At 39.3% G+C, this 21,578-nt stretch overlaps 1 protein-coding gene and 1 long non-coding RNA gene across 21 annotated transcripts in view; one reads left to right on the plus strand and one right to left on the minus strand.

Annotated features, from left to right (window-relative positions):
• The window catches only part of PCDH7 (protocadherin 7), a 398,059-nt gene that overhangs the window by 358,750 nt on the left and 17,731 nt on the right, over positions 1–21,578 (minus strand). The window lies entirely within an intron of this gene.
• On the plus strand, positions 11,821–20,114 carry LOC135983747 (uncharacterized). The gene is made up of 3 exons (XR_010601526.1): positions 11,821–12,092; positions 12,732–15,012; positions 15,557–20,114. It is a non-coding gene; the product is annotated as an uncharacterized LOC135983747 (long non-coding RNA).

Genomic DNA, 21,578 nt, shown 5'->3' on the forward strand with positions numbered 1-21,578 from the left:
AGCTGGTGGTGAGCAGAGAGGCATGACCAGAGAGAAGCAAAGGTAAGATCAGAGGAGTTGGTTCTTTGAAGATCCTTCATCACCCCCATCATCAACATAGGGAATGGCTAGAAGCCTATAGAAGTTATTCTGCCTATTTGGTTACTTAGGCCAAACACTATGTTCTGGATTTCAACTAAAATGTATATCTTGTTTTCATTTCAAACTTTTACTTTATAAATAAAATTTATCTACCTAACAGGTATTTTGGAGCAGTTTTTATGCTTTATATGGTGAATTCAAGTGTCTGGAGAAAAACAGCTTTTGCTGTGTAAATTAATTAAAAAAAAAAAAAAAAAACTTCATGAAGTGTGTCATTACAAATACTGAGACAATCATTTCCAACTCGGGAATACCAGCCAGGGATTCCCAAGTATATTTAAATCACCAGATCCCAAAATTTTACCATTGCTTGTTTCATGATTTTGTGAACTAACAAGTGTGAAGAGAGCAAACAGCAGTGAAAAGGAACATGCCCTGGAACTTTGACAGACAGCTAGTCTGTGGCCAGGAATCTGCACTCACCTTCTTCTCCTCCCCAAGCAACAACACTGGCATACTAAGAAGCCGCTCCGGCACATTCAACTCCTTCTTCAACCAATAGAAAGGAAGGATTTTGGCATCACAGGATTAATGTGAAATTGATTCCAAAATCTGATGACTGTGGAATAAGTCTAGGTTCTCCTCCTACTTCTCATTAGATTGTGATAACAAATTATCCCTTGGGGCACTTTGAAATACCTTCCTCAGGCAATATTTGTGTCTGTGCAGATCCACTGGCCAAACTCCCTATACACAGGGAATGCACAGTAGCTGTGAGGGCTACTGCAGCCATGGAAGGAAATATTTATTCTCCCTTTCTCCACAGTCCACTTGCTCAGGCAGTGACCATGGACCAGGATTGACCCTTAGGGCCACATCTTCAGAGACATTGAACAGTCACTGTTTTCATTGATTTCAATGGGAGTTGTCAGTATGTGGCTCCCCTGAAAATCAAGCTCTTAATTATTAGGCAGAACAAAGCTTATTTTGCAGATATTATTATTAATTCATTATATTGTTGTTATTATATTGTTGTTGTTTATTATTATTTTATTTTATTTTATTATTTTATTCTTTGTGACTTCTAATTTCAGTTTGACTTATATTTCCAGAGCAAAGTGGCTTTTACTATGACCCTTGAACAAGTCATAGTACATGATATCAGTACTATGATAGCAATAAGCCAAAGACTAAAGTTTTGTCCCTGCAAAATTATATTTTCTTTGGTCTTTGAATGTCCTCTGGGGGTAAGTCATTTTAATTTAACAGCTTCCATTGATTTGCAAATATTCCATTATAATAAAAGCAGGGGGCTTTGTGCAATCAACTGGAATAAAAATAAAAACAATCAATATAAGCAGTCATATCACGTAGCAAGGCTAAAAGAGTAAATAACTTTGAAAATGACCATTATTCAGAAAATTGTAAGCATTTCCCCTGAAGAAACAAAGCAGATATTTTCATGTTTTCTTAAACAAATCACAGCTATGTTATTTCAGCAGATAATGAACTACAAAAAAGTAAAAGAGTTATAATATTACTGGCTGTATTTATCCTAAGGAAATAACAAAGAAGGTACAGAAATGCAACATTTATATGTTTGGGTTTTATTTGTAAAAATAAAGCTGTTTTGTAAATCTTATACATAGGACTTGAAAAATCCACCCACCCACGCAACAACATTCAGTGGGAAGCTTTTCCTGGTGAGTTTGGAAGACTAAGGCATCAATTTCTGCAGATGTTAAGCACTTATTTAAAAAGCAAAATAAAAACTTACATTTCTAGCCAATGTGGCTGTAAAGATTACTTTTCAAATGTAAATTTGAATTAGGGCCTCATTCCGGGGGGAAAAAAAAAATTCTATGTGTTTCACTTCAAGCATCTACATAGCTCCACTGAAGTTTTAGAGTCAATCACATGTGTAAGGGTTTGCAGGATTGGGGCCTGAATGTGTAACGCAGTGTTGCAGACACAGATCCAGTGCCTCTGCTGCTACAAATAACATTGCTAAAATCATATCAGAAGTTATACTCTGCTATGCTGCCATTCCCTGCTTGAACAGCAGCAAAGACAGGCAGGCAGGCACTGAGGTTATTCATAGGCTCCAATAAGGCTGGTGGAAAGACAGAGTAGTGAAACCCTTTTCCTTCTCCCTTCCTGATAGTAGCAGAAGTCTAGGGGAGTTGCAGATTAATGGACACCCTTCGTCTACAAGAGACAGGAGGCTATAAAGGGGAGCTAGCTTTCCACGTACACACTTAGGACCCCAGACAGTATTTTAGTTGGACAACTCACCCAAGTTGCCATCCACACAACCCAATCTGCTCTCTTTTTTATTTAATTGCTTCACTAACCTAGTCTGCTTTGGTTAACAGCCATTATCTGTAAGCAGATCTGTTCATTTAAAGGGATTTTTTAACAATAGTTGTATTACTGTCAGATAGAGACTTACCGGTAAATAAAGGTGAAAACTCTGAATTGGAAACACTAATGGGGAAAGCTAAAGATACTATTGTACCATATAACCAGAACATAAGAAATCAATGTATGATGAAAAGGTTCTCCAATCAGCTCTTAACAAAGATCAGTACCATTTGTATCTGTTTATTAATTATTATTTTCTTTATTAATAATAATATTATTAACATTAGTAGTAGTATTGTTATTTTAAAAGGTCCTTTGATATCTTAGTGTTGGTTTTTACCTTAAGTCATCAGTTCTAACAAGCATGTCTGCCATGAGGTTATATATCTCCCCAAGGTAGTGATTATAACACAGAGAAAGCCAGACCAATTGGGCATCCTTTGGCTTTCACTACTCTTTCACCAGATATCTTCATTCCCCCGTGTCTATTCCATGAACTACTGCCACCAATACAATCTGCAGCCAGCTGATTTGACTCACAAGCTTAACTACTGTCCATAATAAATCATGAAGGAGATGCAAAAGAGCATGGAACGCTGCATCTATTATCCAATCTATTATTGGCTTTATAATATTTCCAGTAACCCAAAAGGAGTATGTGTTGCCTCCCAACAGTGGGTATCACATAGGCTAGTAGGCAGTGCTATTCACAAAGACATAGAGCATACTTCAATGCTTTTCAATTGATCAGAACCACACAAAAAATAGCCCTTTGGTATGACACCCAATGTTTAATGTTACAACACATTTTTCTAGAGAAGAGCATAATTGCTAAGATTAAAGACACCTAGAAATATCTATCATAAAATACAATATATCTTTAGTGCTGTGAACTAGAAGCTGCTGTTTAAAATGGCAAGTAACAACAACCATTTCAGGTTCCTCAAATTAGATCATTGCGTGCACAATGGCTAAAACAGTGCTCATTCTAGGATAACTGAATAGTCCATTCTCTGAAAGGTCAAATATTCACATCTAGTAGAAAATGATCTAGCTGCCTGACTCTAGAGTAGACTCTTCCAAGGATGCAGAGAGCAAGTTGACATTCTAAGGTATCATCATACTGGCTGTTCCAAATAAGGTACAAAACGTTTCTCTTTGTCTTCTAGCTAAATTGTATATGATTGCTATATGTTTCTCTGACTAACTGCATCTCTTTCAGAATCTTCCAAGAATTCTGTTACAAAAGAGACAGACAAAAAGAGATTTGATATAATTTCAGAAACAACTATTTGCTTGTAGATGATATCATCCCATGCTGTAGCAGCTATCCGCACTAGTTGAGCAAATTGAAAAGAGAAATGCACTGGAGGTTAATCTAGTGAGCATTACAAAAAGGAAACATCTGGTTCATCTTTTATGGTCCTGATTAGGTGGATGCAGCCATAGACAACTTTCTCTGAGCTCATGCTGAATTGTTAATTATGGGTTGATCCCACTGCCTATAAACTCAATGATAAAATGCCCAATGACTTCACTGAGCATAAAATTAAACCCTCTATTCATTTTTGAGGCAGATTCCTGTGATTCAAAGCAGCCATAACACTTAATTTGGTCCAGTTTTTTTACCCTGCTTTGAAGCTGTGAAGTCCTGTATAATTATTAAGTATTGCCATTAACATTAGTTTCCAAAAATATAAACTTAATAATTAGGGGGAAAAAACATGATAATCCACCTAGCAAACCAATCTAATTGAAAACAACCTTCCAAATCGATTAATGAAATAATCAGGTGGCAAAAATAATCTACTTTAATTAAAGACAAAATGGAGTTAAGACTGAAAATCTCAAAAATATTAGGTCTCCTGAAGAGATATTTAGGTGCAGTACTCACTACAATCAGTCTTTTTAAATGTCTTACACACTTCCCAGGACGGTATTATCGTGTGACCTTCATTTTTTATAGCCACAAGAGTACCTTGAGCTTGACAAGATTTATTGTTTCAGACTAATAGTTCCTACACTGTATAAGAATTTCATTCATATTAAAAGCTTATATTTTATGGCCTTTAATTCATAACTTTTACAAGCACAAAACACCACAGATCCCAAACAATTTGAAATTAATCAATACATCATATTTTCCACTTAGAAAAAAGAATGAAGTGATGCATTTCTGCTCACATCACTACTGCAGTTGCAATATGACAACCATCTTCCAAGCCATTTGATAGATGACTTATCTGTTCAGCACCACATCGTGTAGGAAGCTAAACTCATTTCAGGACTTATTCTAATTAACCATATTAAAAGCTAATAGCAACTCACACCTGATGCATTTTTTCAAGCATTACAAGATGTTTTGATCAATCCTAATCATTTAAATTGATAATAAGGACTGATTGATACCAGGAGAATTTGAATTTCAGTAACATAGGCCTGGGAATAACATGCTACAGTAGTTTCACTGCGCCATTTTTTATAGATGGAATAATCCACATCATTCATATATGTTTGTATAAATATATACGAGTTTAGTAAGTTATAGTTAAGGTTGAAATGGCACTTCCTTTCTAAATATCTACTTGTTATTAAATTCTAAAATAGTTTATTTTTGGTGCTAAAACTTCTCATACTTGACCTTGTCCCTTAAGATTATTTTTTTTAGAAAATTGCAATAATATTCCTTCAACCATCTGGGAGTTATCCATGCATGTGGGAATGGTGGTTAGGTGCTTTTTTGCACTTAAGAAAATGTGCAGTACTTTCCTCTCCATCATTTAAGCATGCACCAAACGGTGATGTTCACAGTTGTAGTATTTTATCCCTTGATACTGACCACTCCAGAGTTTCTGTATCTGCATTAGCACATTTTAATGAGGATCCTTAGGATCAAGAGGTTAACAAAAACCTTTCCAGAGTTCCCACTGTTAGCCCTAATACATTTTTAGTAGCTTATTGCAATGGGAAATTGCAATCCTTGCCTCAAGAAGTGAACAATGGTCTTTCAGAATTGTACAATGCTAGAATTTTCTGGGGTTCACCGAACATAGTCTGTGCCTGCTGATAGCTAGCTATCAATACTTTATTGAGGGATGGTTTTAGGTAATTGTGGAACCCATGATCATTCTGAGCCAGGGTAGTTCCAACAACTATTGTAAGGAGTTTAAGTTTCACAGTTAAATCAAAAAATGTTTGAGTTACCAATCCGAAGCAATACATGGTGAAGACATAATGGTGCAACTACTGCTTCAGTTTACATAGGCATAAACCTAGGGTAACATGCTGAAATGAAGTTTACATATATGTAACTGAGAGTAGAATTTGAGCCCATAATTCTATTTATACTATCCCCACAAAAGTGCTTTCAAATGTTTAGCGGAAATGCTCTGGGAATTATTCTTCCCATGCGATTTTGTTTAATATTTGTGTAGCAGTAATGGGGGAAATCCTTAATGGTGTATAACATGGTTATCAGAGAAGTAAAGCAAACAGCATGAAGAAACTTGTATTAGAAAGATTTTAAATACAACCAGATTTTTTTAGTTCTTAGAGTATCAGAAAGTCAACCTCACTTCAGATAAAAATAACTGTTCCTACAGTATACCAAATTGGCGCGGTGGGTTTTTTTAAATATGTGAGGTCTGAAATTAAAATGAGCAGAAGCCTAGGGCCACATGTAATAGTATGCACACAACCGCATGCCTAATTTGCAAACATTATTACCACAAATGTGTGCACAAATCAGATATTTGTGCATGCAAACAACCAACTGAACATGCAGATACCTGATGTGCATGTGCAGTTGCATTAATTCTAATTAGAAATAAGGTATGTGTGTACATGCACATTTTTGCATGCAGCCTTAAATCTTCCTCCTTTTTAAAAGAGAGGTTCTTTAATACATTAACAACATGCAGAATGGACTCCAACAGACTTAAAACTATAGATGAGGATTTGTGGGGCTTATTTTTAGAAACTTTTTTTTTTTACACATTTCAGTCACTATTTTTTTAATTATATATTATGAAATTTAGGTCACAAATCAGTAAGATATTTAGCATATCCCTAATTTTAAGCATGTGATTAGTCCTATAGTCAATGGGCTTCAGGTTAAATGTATGCTTAAGCTCGTGTATGTATAGCCAAAGTTAGTATGAAATTAATGCGCAGCACGTTTAAAGGAAACAAAAGGAAGCACTTCTTCACACAGTGCACAGTCAACTTATGTCCCCGTTCCATGGGAGGTTGTGAAGGCCAAATGTATAACTGGGTTCAGAAAAAAAAATTGATAAATTCATGGAGGACAGGTCCATCAATGGCTATTAGCCAAGATGGCCAGGAACACAATCCCATGCTCTGGGTGTACCTATACTTCCCTCTGCCAGAAGCTGGGACTGAACAGGGGATGGATCACTCACTAATTACCCTGTTCTGTTCATTCCCTCTGAAACATCTGGTACTGGTGACTATAGAAAGACAGGAAACTGAGCTAGACAGACCATTGGTTTGACTCAGTATGGCCTTCTTATGTTAGGTGAATAAATTAATTTAAATATCTACCAAAATGTCATTTTGCCTCAAAAAAGAAGTATAAATCTCCTTTGAAAAAAAGAACATTACAAGCAAACACAAAATGAAAAATAATTTATTTCCTTTCCTCCAATAAAAGAAATGGATGCCAAACTTTGCAGCAATAAAGGCTGCATTTGCTACATACTTGCCAGTAGCCCAAGGACCACACCTAATTTGCATACACAGTGAATACTCCTCATTTACATATATTTCACATACATTTACATATGTTTTTGTATCAAATATATGCATATTCTCTTATTTTTATTAAAACAAACATAGTTTTTCATAATCCTATAAATAGATTAAGGACATGGCTCTAATCTATAGGAACAGAAATTTCAGATGAAATAGAAACAGTTTCAGATCTCACTGATTTAGGATACTTGAAATAAACATTAAGAAAATGTATAGTTGTCTTCTACCTAGATAGTATCAGAATAAAATTCTAAATAGACACTGTATTATAGAACACCACACAGAATGTATAAAGAAGATTATCCTCAAGTAGGTCTCATCAGATGATAAATGCTGGAGATGCAACAAGTAATATACTAACTTGTCTCACTTCCTCTGGGGATGAGATAACTTACAAGGAGACTCTGCTGACATTTGTAACGCCTTATCACAGATACTGTATTTGCTATTCTCTGCTACTGGGCTCTGTCTGCTGAGATTCCTGGAGAAGAATGGGATACTCCTGAGTATATCACATGAATACTGATCACTTTTGATAGCCAACAGAGTGATACTTAAATAATGTAGCTATGAAATTCCTCCGATCTTTTCACAATAGGTGAATGAAATGGCTAATATAGCTATATAGCTTACACTGAAAACTCTCTTTATGTAGGTCAGCAAGAGTTCTGCTCTCTAAAAATTTAAATCAAGGAAGCAACATCAAAGAATGTCATCTCTCAATAGCTGCGAGTAATGTAATGAATTATTTTAATGTATTGTATTGAGATTACGCTACTAGTAACCAATGGAAAAAATCACTACGCAGTTGTCACGATGAACGTTATATGCACCGAATTACAGAATTTGTAGTCCCCTGGCAGATTACACATCTGGAAAAATTTCCATTGGCCACAAACATACCTTGGGTCAACCAAAATATATATGTGGGGAACATGAGTTTATGGGCCGTTTTAAAAAGCATGCCTGTGTGCACATATGTGTGCACACACACCCAGCCTTCCCAAGTTTCTTTACAAAATTACAGGAAAAAATTGTATGTCATATCCTTTCTCTGGAATTATGAAACCAGGCAAGTTTCACTTTCACAGCTGTATTATTAAACTGTTTCTGAATATGCTATGTAATATACGATTGCACCAATGATCGTGATACTAAGAGCTATAGTTGATATGGTACTTGAACCACTTTTCAGCTACCTACTTTTCCCTCTAAAATACTTCTTGGGTTTAAATTTCTCATGCTTGTTCTCAGTTTACAAAGTTTTGGGTTTTGTTCTTATTTTGTTTTTGTTTGGATTTTTTTTTTAATTTAAAGGAAGCTTAAAGACTGTTTTCTTCAAAGCTTTCACATTTGACATGTCCTAGTCCCTCATGAAAAATATAAGCTTTGCAAAATATGAAAACACGTGAGTGAAAATAATACACTGTTACAGAATATACACAGTATACTATTATGCAGAGGTATCTACCCCACATGAGGTTTGAGTAGAAAAAAATGGCCATTTAACCCTGTGATAGGCTGCACCTGAAGGAGAGTCAGGACTGATAAGGCCTAATGGATGATGAAGCCCAGCTGGGGAAGGAGTTTGGATAGGCATAAAGAGGGAAAGTTGGTAGTAAAAAGGGGCTGCAGGAAGGAGCTCTGCAATCACTCCCTACAGACTCTGGCAAGAACCCAAGACAGGGTGAAGTAGGCACAGGGAACGAAGGAGGTTCCACCCAGGATTGGGCCAGAAGATAATAAAGAAAGGTAGGAAGAAGTCCAGGGCGATAGTGACAGGCAAGCAGACCAGACCATGTTTGCAAGAAATAGGGTCTCTGGGATGGAACCTGGAGTAGTGGGCAAGACTAGTTTTCCCTACCAGCTACTGGGGAAGTGGCACAGTCTGAGCAGTGGAGCAGAAGACTGACTTAGACAGTTTGTCCACAAGGACTTTGTAACCTTAGGAAAGCTATAGTGACATGGCCAGAAGACCAAGCCACAAAGAGCGAGTACCTTGAGTCACAAAGACAGAACACTCAAGTCCAGAGAGAGAGACCGGAGGAGGGGAGAGGATGAGAAGGGATGAGTAATCAAAGGAGGATGTGTCAGACTAGTTGAAAGCTAATCTCCAGACATGGCCATAAGGAGGCACAACATCAGTGAGTAGCTTACCCCATGACAGCTATTTTTCTTACTGCTCTAAATGGATTATAACATATGCAAATGTACTTTATTTGAATGAGAGGTTACTAAATCTCACAATAATATATTCTCTTGTTATGTGATATTATGCTTTTCAGGGTTTTGGAGCTGTGCTCCGTTTCCGCTCCAGCTCCAGGCAAAAACCTTCAGCTCCACTGCTCTGGAGCTGTTCCGCGCTCCAGCTCCGGGCTCTGCTCCAAAGCCCTGTTGTTGTTTTTTTTTACCTTTAAACGAATTAAATATAAAACTTATTGTAATACAGTTTTACAAAATTACCATACATTTAAAAAAAATAAAAAGACTCAAAATAAATCAGTGATTGTACAGGGAAATCACCTTAGCATGGGAAACAACTGTCAGTCACTGGAAAAGCAGTTTTTCAAGCACTGAAAAAGCCAACTTTCACAGTTTTATAATATATCGTGCGATACTTGGTGTTTATAAACGGTATTAGAGCTCAATCCTGCAAACACTTACACCTCTACCTCAATATAATACGACCCGATATAACACGAATTCAACTATAACGCGGTAAAGCAGTGCTCCGGGGGGAGGGGGCTGCGCACTCCGGCGGACCAAAGCAAGTTCGATATAATGCAGTTTCACCTATAACGCGGTAAGATTTTTTTGGCTCCCGAGGACAGCGTTATATCGAGGTAGAGGTGTACTATGTTCATGCCTTTTATTTGTAGTAGACTAAAGACTCTATATCAACTAGTTTACAGATGAACTCAGTTCATTTGTTTTAAATATTTTGCTAAAAGGGAGATAAAAATATTCAGACCCAGATCTTCTACCCTGTCCAAAATGAGCACACAACAGGACCAGGGGGAGGGGCAAAGTGGCTTTTAACCACCTTTAAATTCTTCTGAGCTTGTGGCTTCATGTGTCCAGGCCCCAGTTAGTTACAGCAACAGCTATGCTTCAGTGACCCACAACAACCAAAATGAACCTTACGGTAACAGGCAGCCAGGTGTAGATTAGAGCAGTATGAGGCTACTCTAACTTTCTCTGGGAACTAGTCCAGTTGAACCACTTTTTCCCTGGCCTCATCAGTTAAGCCAGCCCACAGGCTAAGAAGGTGTAGAGTTACTAACTGACTCTATGCCATTCAGCCATTCCCCTCACAGATGCTTTGTGCCTCTGTGCAATGACTTCATCTGTAATGCAGATGTTTATGGTCGTTCGGGTCTTCAGACTACCGGGGCCATTGTCTGTAGGTGGCGCCTTACAGTTTTCGGACATGTCGCAAGGATGCTACAAGACGTTCCAGCGAATGCCATTCTCTGGGTGGCTTGTAACATACGGGATAAAATTCCACCAACCAAGGGGTGGAGGTGGCCCAGAGGCAGACCCCCTATTACATGGGTTCATCAAGTCTGTTCGGATGTTCGACTCTCAGGCCGTCAAGCCTTTGTGGTTGCCCAAGAATGGACCAAATGGTGAACAATCACTATGGCTGACTGTCTGGATAAGAGTTGAAGAAGATCTGTCTAGCACCCTTGTAAGGACTGTTGGAACTGTAGAAACTCCATATGCTACTACATTGCCCTGTAGGGACCCTCCTGATATGGAATCTCATTTTTTATGCAGCTGTACTCAGTGCTCTCCCACACTGCCCTAACCACCTATCAGCTCCCACGCTCCCTTTATCGAAACCCATCAGCACTCGCATTAGATCTAAAGGCTCCAATGAGGCTTTATAAAAAGGTTCCTGCACCTCTTCCATTAAAACTCCTGACATGCCTCTTTGTCCCCATTGAGGCAGCCCAGCGTATTCATGCACACTGCAAATATGCCCAATGTATTTCCACTCTCATGAAAAATCCACTTATTTGTGCTGCTCATTTCCTCTGATCCACCCCTTGATTTCTGCCACCCCAAAAGACTTGGTGGTTATTCACCAATTAGGAGACTGACCTGATTCTGATTTTAACAGATACAAGCTTTCCAAAAGAATAAAATTTTGATGTAAAAAACAGTATTATTTTATATGTTCCATTTCCCAAATGAAAGCTTTGAATATTTTGATTAATTAGATTTGTGGTTTCAGTTAACTTAATATTTTCTCAAACAAATTAACTTATTTTAAAAGATGGTGAAATTTCAACACAGTCCTTAAAAATGTCACAGAATATATAGAGATCTGTTGGAATCATAACAAAGGTTATATTGTGCTACGACCCAACAGAGTCAGTTACACACAGACAACTTTTCACTTCATATTACTTACCACAGAAATAGGGTAAAGACCTTTTATAGGTTTCTTTTGAAATCTGTATGGTATCTAAGCAATTCCACTCACTGAATTTAGAAGCATGGATATTGCAGAGATATGTTTATGAAAGATTGTGATTTGGAGATGCTCCCTCATAAGGGACAATATTGTGAGTGTGGGAATTTGGAGATGTGCCCTGGAGGCCTGGGTTGGGAACACCACATGGATGTGTGCAGCCGGTCACCATAGAAGCTTTCCAATTTGTTTTATTAAAGTTTTATTCCTTTCTCATTCACTGGTTTGTTATTTAATGAACCCCAAGATTATTACATAGTGTGAGAAGGGCTGAATGAGAAGTAAATTGCAGTGATTTTGAAGTTAACTCCTCTGTTTGCAACTGAAAGCGGAGACAAAGAGAGGCACCAGAGAAGCACATGGAGCACCAGTCACAGAGGCTTTTGCATGTTTGGTGAGCACTATAGTAGCTTGACTAGCTTAAGGGGGGAAGAGGGGAGTGATGCCAAAAATGAATGTGTTGCAACCTCCTTCCAGTCTGCATTTGTCAGGCAATGTTGCAGAGAACTGGAAAATATTCAGACAGATTTGAATTGTATTTAGCAGCCATAGGGGCAGAGGAGATAAATGATAAAGTGAAATCATCAATCTTTTTTGCATATTGTTGGGGAGGAAGCATTGGATATTTATAACTACCTTAAGTTTGAAGAAGGTGAAAGCATGAAGTTAAATAAAATACTAACTAAATTTGATTAACATTGCATGCCAAAAATGAATGAGATCTTTGAGAGACATTTTTTTTACATACATGCAAAAAACTAATGAAACTATAGAGCAATATGTCACAGAATTAAGGAAACTCAATAAAACCTGTGACTTTGGTGAGCTGGCAGAGAATCATTTGTGGCATTAAAGACAATGTGTTAAGTGAGAGAGTGCTTTGTGAAGGAGATTTAACTTTAGAAAAAGCTCTCCAAATATGCAGGGGAACAGAAACCGTAAAAACAGAAGCCGGGAAATTGCTGAATTAATCAGAAGGGGTTATTCATGTACTAAGTACAATTTTTTTATTATTATTATTTTTCCCCCCCAGAATAGGCCACATCAAAAAGTGGAAACACTCGCTATAAAAACCACTGCTGGGGGAAGACTGGGTACAGACGGTCACGTGGTAGGTGTGCATCACAGTGTGGCCCCAAACAATGTGTGGCTTTTGGGAAACTCTATCATAAATATGGGCGAAATAATCATTTTGCAAAATGCTGCAGATCACAAATACAGAAAATTCAAGTGCATTCAGTTAAAAATAACATGGTTGAGTTTTTCACAGACTTATTGGGATCTACAGAGCCTGATGAGAAGGACTGGATACTGCCTCTGACAGTGAAAGGAACAATTACTCCACTGAAACTGGACACAGGAGCTCAGGCTAATATTCTGCCTGAACAAGATAACGAGAGACTGAAAATAAAACCAAAACTAGGACCAACAAAAATAAAGGTTACGAGTTATTCTGGAACAAATATACCAGTGAAGGGGAGACGCATTACTAGCATCAACCATAAAAACATCATGTACAGGCTCCTGTCCATTTTAGAGCCAAAGGAGGTAATCCCAACTCTAGGCCTAGCTGCATGTGAGAAACTAAAACTGGTGCTCTCACTACAATATCATACTGAACCTTGCTATAAGGCACTCTTTTGGGAATAACATGACCTTTTTCCAGGGTTAGGTTGCTTGCAAGGTAAACATATAATCTGTGTAAACAAGCAGGTCCCTCAAGTTATCCATCCATGTAGAAAGGTGCCATGACTTCCAGAGACCTCAGTGACATTTTCAACTTCAGCCCAGGGCGGCGGGGCTGGAGCTGTCAGCCAGTGGGGCCCGGAGCTCTCAGCTGCCACAGGCAGTGGGGTCCTAGGAGCTCCCAGCTGCCAGCCCCAGAGCTCCCAGCTACTGAGGGTGGCAGGGGGACCATGGAGCTCTCAGCAGCCATGAGCGGTGTGGGCCCCCTACCGGTCTCAGCCGCCAGCCCCAGAGCTACAATCTGCAGTGGGGGCCTCACACAGCTCTGAGACACCACAGACAGCAAGGGGAACCTGCAGTTCCCAGACACCACAGACAGCAGGGAGACCCTGCAGCTCCCAGATGCCACAGGTGGTGGTGGGAACCCCAGCACACTCAGACGCCATGGTCAGTGGGAGGACCCTGGATCTCTGAGCCACCACAGGCGCCTGGGGGACCTCAGAGCTGCAGTAGCAGTGGGTGCTGGATCCCCCACACACACCATTTTGTCACAGTTATTTTTAGTAAAAGTTAGGGATAGGGGCTTCCGTGCATTTTTGTTTATTATCTATGACTTGTCCGTGACTTTTACTAAAAAATAACTGTGACAAAGTTTTAGCCTTAAGTAGTGAGGTGCAGAACAGGAGGAATCATGGGAAGGTTTAAAACAACAATTGATACAAGAGCCAGTATTGAAGTTTTATGCACCAGGAAAGCCTATTAAAATTTCAGCAAATGCTTCACAGTCTGGGTTAGGTGCAGTGATTTTACAGAAGCATGAAGATTGTTGGCAACCAGTGTCATAAGCATCCAAATCACTGACTGAGGTAGAAACCAGATATGCACTGATCGAGAAGGAGCTTTTAGAAATATTGTTTGCCTGTGTGAGATTCAATCATTATATTTATGGACAGACAGTGGAAGCTGAAATGGACCACAAGCCCCGGATAATGTTATGTAGCAAACTGCTAAATGACTATACCTTAAGGTTTCAAAGAATGATGCTAAAAGCTGTAAAATTATGTAAAAGTATGATTTGGTTGTGACCTACACACCCAGAAAATTCATGTTCACTGCAGATGCACTTTTCAGAGCAGTGGCTCCTATGGAACCAGAGAAGACTTTAAAGACAGAGATGCAAGTCTATGTACATCTGATTGTAAAGTAAATTCCCATAGCTAACAGGAAACTGCAACAAATAAGAGAGGAAATGGAGAAAGATGAATCGTTGGGAATCCTTAAGGAACTGATAATTAAAAGGTGGCCTGAAGAAATAAGCAGTTGCTGTCCAAGTATAAGACAATTGGAACTGCAGACATGAACTTACTGTGATTGATGGGGCAATTTTCAAGTGCAGTAAGGTTGCAATTCCAATGAGCCTCCAAAAAGAAATGCTACAGAAGATCCATGAGGGTCATTTAGGAATTGAGAAGTGCAAACAACGAGCACAAGAGGTGCTGTATTTGCCGCGGATCAATCAAGACATCACTAATGTGGTAGGAAACAGGTTTTCATGCTTGCAATACAAGCCATGCCAACAGGCAGAGCCACTGAGAGCTAATCCAGTTCCACAAAGGCCTTATGAGAAGGTAGGTACGGATTTATTTACCTGGCAATCAAAGGATTATTTAATAGTCACAGATTATTATATTCTGTATCCAGAAATTTGCACACTGCACAGTACTAACAGTAAATCACTGATAGCCAGCATGAAGGGAATCTTTTCCAGACATGGAATTCCAGATGAAGTCTTTAGCGATAATGGGCTGGATTTTTCCAATGCAGATTTCAGGCAATTAGCCATAGATTGGGATTTTCATCACAAAACAAATCCAAATTACCCCCAATCAAATGTAATTGTGGAAAGGTCTATACAGACAGTAAATAACCTTTATGGAAAAAAAACTTTTGATAGTGAGGGTGATTTGTATAAACCTTTATTGGTTTACCGAAGTACACCCATGGAGAATGGCTTTTCAGCTGTTAATGGGAAGAAGGATCAGATCTAATTTACCAATTACTGGTAACCTACTGCAAACTTATAATAATGCAATCATATGGAAGGTGAAAGAAAATCAGAAACAGAAATATTATTTTGACAAAAGACCTGTGATCTCCCATCTCTTAACCCAGGTTATAGAGTGTGCCTGATGAATCTCACTTCTAATACTTGGGACCAAAGGGGTACCATTAAAGAACAGCTGTATCCAAGGTCTTATGTAGTCCAGACAAACCAGGGGAACACATTTCAACATGATCGAGGGGATCTACAAATAATCCCAGAAAGTTCCCAAACATTGACAGCTGAGATGGACTATAGCATTTCACATCTGGCTGATTCTTTATCATCAATGCACAAAGGAGAAACTGTCAAGGAACAAGAGAACAACTCAGACTCTAGTGAAAGGCTGATACTGAGAAGATCAGAGTGGGAGATTAAATGTCCTGAAAGACTCACAGAGACTTGCTAACCTGCCTGGAGAAGGGATATTTGAGGAAAGTTAGTGGTAAAGGCTCCATTGAGAGTGATGCTCTAGTAACCTCTCCTCTCTCGGTAGTGACAAACTGGGTTTATGGAAATGTACTAGATGGGTTGCAAATGTAATGTATGTGTTACTAAACACTTATTAACAGTTTATATATATGTATTTAAGAGTAATTCATTTTTCTTTAAGAGGCAAGATGTAGAGATGTGTTTATGAAAGATTGTGATTTGGAGACGCTCCCTCATAAGGGACAGAAGGAGATTGGATCCGGCACTTAGGGGTGATAGGAAGTCTTATGGGGGGGTTGCAGAGCCTCTCCTCCACTCACCCAGCAATGGCAGCTTCTGCGGTTCCAGTCCCATGAGGTAGCTGGGCTCAGCTCCCTGCTCTGGGAGTTGAGACATGGTGCACAGGGTTGCCACACCACTCAGGTTTGGCCCAGCCACCATTTCATCATGATGACAGGGGGCTGGCCAGACCAAATTTGAGTGAGTGGTACTGCAACCCCCCTGCAGCAGGTCACAACGCCACTCACATGAATTTGGCCTATCCAGTCCCCTCATCAAGGGGCCAGGCCAAACTGGAGCAGTTCTGCAACCCCTGATATCCCAATGCCTGCAGCAAAGAGCAGAGCCCAGCTGGTCCCATGGGACAGAAGCCACAGGATTTTGTATAGGCATTTTCCACCCATGTTAAAATGGAAGTACAAATTTAACTATCGTGGCACTATCAACCCACTATAATAAACAGAAATACTATAAAGAAAACTCGCATTCTAAGACTCATCAGTTACTACCTACTTCAGTAGACAAGAAAAATGTAAAAGAAGTAGATAGCTTTTGGTTATGAAATGTAGATTATGCTGCATATTAAAAATATTTGTTTTGGACTACACAGAGATGCTTGTTGTTCTGGCTGGGTGATCTACAATATACAAGGCACTATTATGGAGCTGTAAGATTTTAATATCACTTTTCTCTTCAGTGTTCTTAGGAAACAGACTTGGGAAAGGCAGACTTCCATTAACTCCAATTTATTTTCAGTTTGCTTCCAAATGAGACTACTTAAAGTTTTTAACTTTCCTTAAAAAATAATGAAGACAAAAGAATATCTGCCTATTTTAGGTACTCGCAGAGTATTACATCACTGTAGTACTAGAGAACATCACAACACCCCGATGAGGTACGGAAGTTTTTACAGATCCTTGTTTTACAGAGGTAATTTTCCCAAGGTCAAACTGGGGATTGCTGGAGAAGGGACTTGAATGTAAATCCTCTAAATCCTAGGCTAGTGCCCTAATCACTGGACCATGCTTCCTTTCCCATGTGGTTTGTTCATGCTCAACACAAATCACAATATATTTTAACAACAGTTTAATGTGTTTTCAACAATAACGTCAATTAATTCCTTTCCAACACCATGTTAAAGCAACCATATTTTGGGAATTGGTTCAAATGATCTTTCAAAAGGTATATAGAATGCAGGGACTGGCACAATAGTATTACATCACAGCAGCTGGAATTGAACTATGGGAAAGACACAGGATCTCTCAGTTGTTTGACCAGCTGTGTTCAATATATTAGCTAGTACTTCTTTTATTTCCCGTTAAACTCTTAAGGCTGATGATCCTACTCTGCTTTCTTTCCTTCCTCCATATATTCCTTATCCTCAAAATCCTCCTTATACCTTCAACTTGGCATCAAGCAATTCTATACTACAAAATTTAACTCTGTCATACAAATCTTGTAATATGATGTGCATCTACAACTCCTACTGAAGCCAACGAGATATGCCAGATATTTATACAGGACTTCCCAAGCAATTAACTTTCTAAATATTTCAACTTGAGCTCCTACTATATCCTAAATATCTTCTACTTTCCCCTCCCCTCTTTAAAATTATGCCAGAAACCTGAGTCTAAATATAGCTGGGGGTCATTAATGCATAAAGAGATATTTTGCTTTCCTTAGAAAGAGCATGCAGAGGTCTTCTTGGCCTCATTTTTCCCCTTCACTGCCAATTATACACAAACTCTCTGTCTAAGCCTCTCATAAAAAGGACTCCTTGCACTTGCATTATGGCTGGGTACGGAAGAGGGGTACTATTTCATTTAGGTGTGAAATGCTTAAGCCTTTTTTGGAAGAAAAAGGTTCATGAAAACCAGAGGATTAGTCATAATACTGACATTTCCATTGTTTACTTTCTACAAGTTAGGTCAGACACAGGTGTGTGCTAGATTGATTCTCATTTTAACTCCTGATGTGGATCCACAGTCACAGAATCAGCTTGAATTTGAGAATCTTTCTGCCATTATTATGACAAAGGATGGATTCCTCTATAGGAAATCAAGGTCCAAAAGGGCATAAAGACATAAGGACATTGCAGTGGTACATATTAGGGAAACTCTGTAACTGAAGCATTTTTCTGCTCTCCCTGTCTTATCTTTTGCTCATGAAGCTTCAAATACCTAGTGTTTCAAAAAAGCCTCGGGTTAAAAAAAAATGACTCCAGTACTGCTGAGCTTCCAACATTTTCCATAACGCAGCAGAGAGAATGAAGTTTGAAAAACGTTCAGTGTTCAAAATTTTCTTATCGCTTGGTTGCTTGGTGCTCGCTGACATCTGCCTCCCAGTGAGACAGTGCAAAAACTAAACCTGTTTGGTGGGAAGAATGAAGTCTGGAGTTAAAGTGTAAAAACCTTCAGGATGTCACTGGGGAAAGAAAGACCAAAAATTCAGGCCATGAAGTCCTGGGACTGACATACATAAATACTGAAGAATCCAAGGGTACATTGGAAATGCCACAAGAGGTCAAGATTCCCCTATATATGAGTACTATGCTTTTGATCTCTGATATACTGCATCACTAGAAAAATATCTCCCTCCAAACACAAACCTTATAGCAATGTTCAATTTATCTGGTTCTTGAAACAGCTTTCCATAAAAGCAACATACAGTGATTATTTTAAGGCTCACCAGATGGATTTATTTAATCAGAATCTTTTTGTTTAAATAAAGAAACTGAGAATGAGAAAAATCTTTGGATACAATTGTTTCCATCTTAGGTTTTCTTTGTTATATTGTCTTCATTTCTTCATACTAGTTGCTAGTCTATGCCTTGTATAAGAATTCTTTCAAAATCTTTCCAAATATAAGCTTACAAAAATTCAGGCAATCATGAAAGCACCAAAAGATGCAAATTTCCTATCTATATCCCCCGGCGTGTTTTGTATGTATTGCTTTTGAAGAAAAGGAAGGTAAAGAAAAATCATTTTCTCCTAAGTCACCCCACCTCCCAAAAATATTTTTCCCAAATTTTTAATAAAAGACCTGGCCAAAAACTACAATGCTAGAATTATTATTTTTTTAAAAGCAAACCCCACCAAACCCCTTGGTGGGGAGGGGGACCTGAACTCTCTCTAACTGCTCTCCTTTTTATCTCTAAGAAAATTCTTGCTAAAATGCTAGATTTTTCCTCTGGAAGAGAAAATAAATATCTGCAATTTTCTACCATAGAAAAAAACTATTAAGAACAAAAATGTGACTAATATAACTTGGACTTCTCTTTTTCTATGACATTGTTCCTTTTTAACCTCAAGATCAGACTATCGCAATATGTTCTACAAGAGGCTACACCTTAAAACCATTCAGAAACTGAAACTGATGCAGAGCACAGCAGCTCACATGTTGAGCAGGACATCTCACTGAGAGTATGTGAAACCACCGCTCCAGGATCTGCACTGTGTTTCTATTGGTCTCTGGGTAGGGTTTAAGGTGTTGGCCATTTAAGGCCCTAAATGGCTTGAGGATGGCCTATTTGATGGATTACCTCTCTCCAGGTACCACGCTGCCACAGAAGCAGATGAGCTCCAGGTGAATCCCCCTCATTATAAAAGAGAGGGAACTGCTGGGAGAGTGTTGTCTGTGAGGGCTCAAGGACTCTTGAATTTGTTACTCTTAGTCCAGAGGAATCTGAATTTGATGACATTCTGGGCATGCTGAAAAAGATACCACAGCTTGATAGGGGTTTTGGAGGAGGCAGAGGGTATGCTTCCTGGAACAATGAAAGGGAGGAAAGAAGCTTCGTGTAGGTGGCTAGCTGACTGAGTACCTATCTGAATGATTATTTTAATGCTGTTAGGGATCTGTTGTGATTCCAACTGTAATTGTTGTAATGTAACTAAGATTCACAGGTATTCTTTTATTTTTTGGTATTTAAATTGAAAATAAACAATAAAGTTATTTTAGGTAAAATAATTAACTCTTTTTTGTATTGTAATAAGTTGAAAAGAAATGGCTGCTGTTCTTTTATCCATTTCATTATTCCTTCAACTTACCGCTGACATTTTCTAGTGGCCCAAGCCAAATATCTTTACTTTGGATAATTTCTTATTGAAGTCACTGGCAGTTTTGTCTGTGTAAAGACTGTGCTATCATACCCTGTATGAAAATACCATATATGATCAGAATTCAGATTCCTGATGTTTCACAGTACAGGGAAAGCTTCAGGAATTACTCATATTTAAGGCTAAGATTTAGTCACAGGTATTTTTTGTAAAAGTCATGGGCAGATCGCGTGCAATAAATAAAAATTCATGGCTGGTGATCTGCCCATGACTTTCATCCAAAATCTTTACTTCTGGGGCCCCCGCTGGGGGCCACTGCTACAGTAGTGAGGGTTGAGTGCCCCCCCCCGCCGCTGCTCCCAGGACCACTCTCCAGACCGCCTCCAGGCATCCCGGGACCGTGGCTTCAACCGCCTGGGACCACTACTTCAACTGCCCCATGACTGCTGCTCCAGCTGCACTCGGACCGACATGGCTCCGGCAGTCCCCAGGGTACCCCCAGGACCACTGCTCTGGCACTCCTTGGAGCCAACCACACCAGCCACTGTTCCAGTGGTCCCTGGAACCAGCAGCCTGGGGCCGCCCGAGCAGTGGCTGGTGTGGGTGACCCCGGGCTGCTGCTCAGATGCTCCCTGAGTCTGCCCCCCCAGACTGCTGTTTGGGCCGTCCCTGGGACCAGCCACACTGGCCGCTGCTTGCGCGGTCATTGGAGCCAGCTGCCCGGGGCCGCCAGAGCAGAGGCCAGTACAGCTGGCTCCGGGGAGGCCCCCAGGTCCGCTGCTCGGGCACTCCCCGAAGATGCCCCCAGCACCACTGCTCGGGGCCAGCTGATTGGGTGGCCCTGAAGTCAGCCACACAGCCGCTGTGGAAGTCACAGAATCCATGATTTCCATGACCTCCATGAAAGAAACATAGCCTTACTCATATTTAATAGCATTGTCCACAATGGGTCCATAAAATAAAAATTGGATTGCTAAATTCATGCTCTATATTGCGAAGTAAATACTGCATGCTCTATATTATGAAGTAAATACTCCATTCATAGACTGGAAAATAAAATTAGCTACAACACTTTAATAATACCTCTGTATTTGGAAATTACACTTTTTAGAGACATCATGTATTGTACTGTTTAAAATTTTAAGGTGTCTTTTAGCAAAATTACAATGTAACACTTTTTTCTGCTTGAACACAGTCCTTTTAGGTCCATTATTTTTTCTTCCCAAAAATGCATTATGAGGGGTTTTAACCAGGAGACAGAGTGTCTTCTATGAATATGTGAATGAGCGAACAAGTTGTATATGCAGTAGCATACAGGACACTT

Source organism: Chrysemys picta, chromosome 5 (genome assembly GCF_011386835.1).
Source record: "Chrysemys picta bellii isolate R12L10 chromosome 5, ASM1138683v2, whole genome shotgun sequence".
Classification (NCBI taxonomy): domain Eukaryota; kingdom Metazoa; phylum Chordata; order Testudines; family Emydidae; genus Chrysemys; species Chrysemys picta.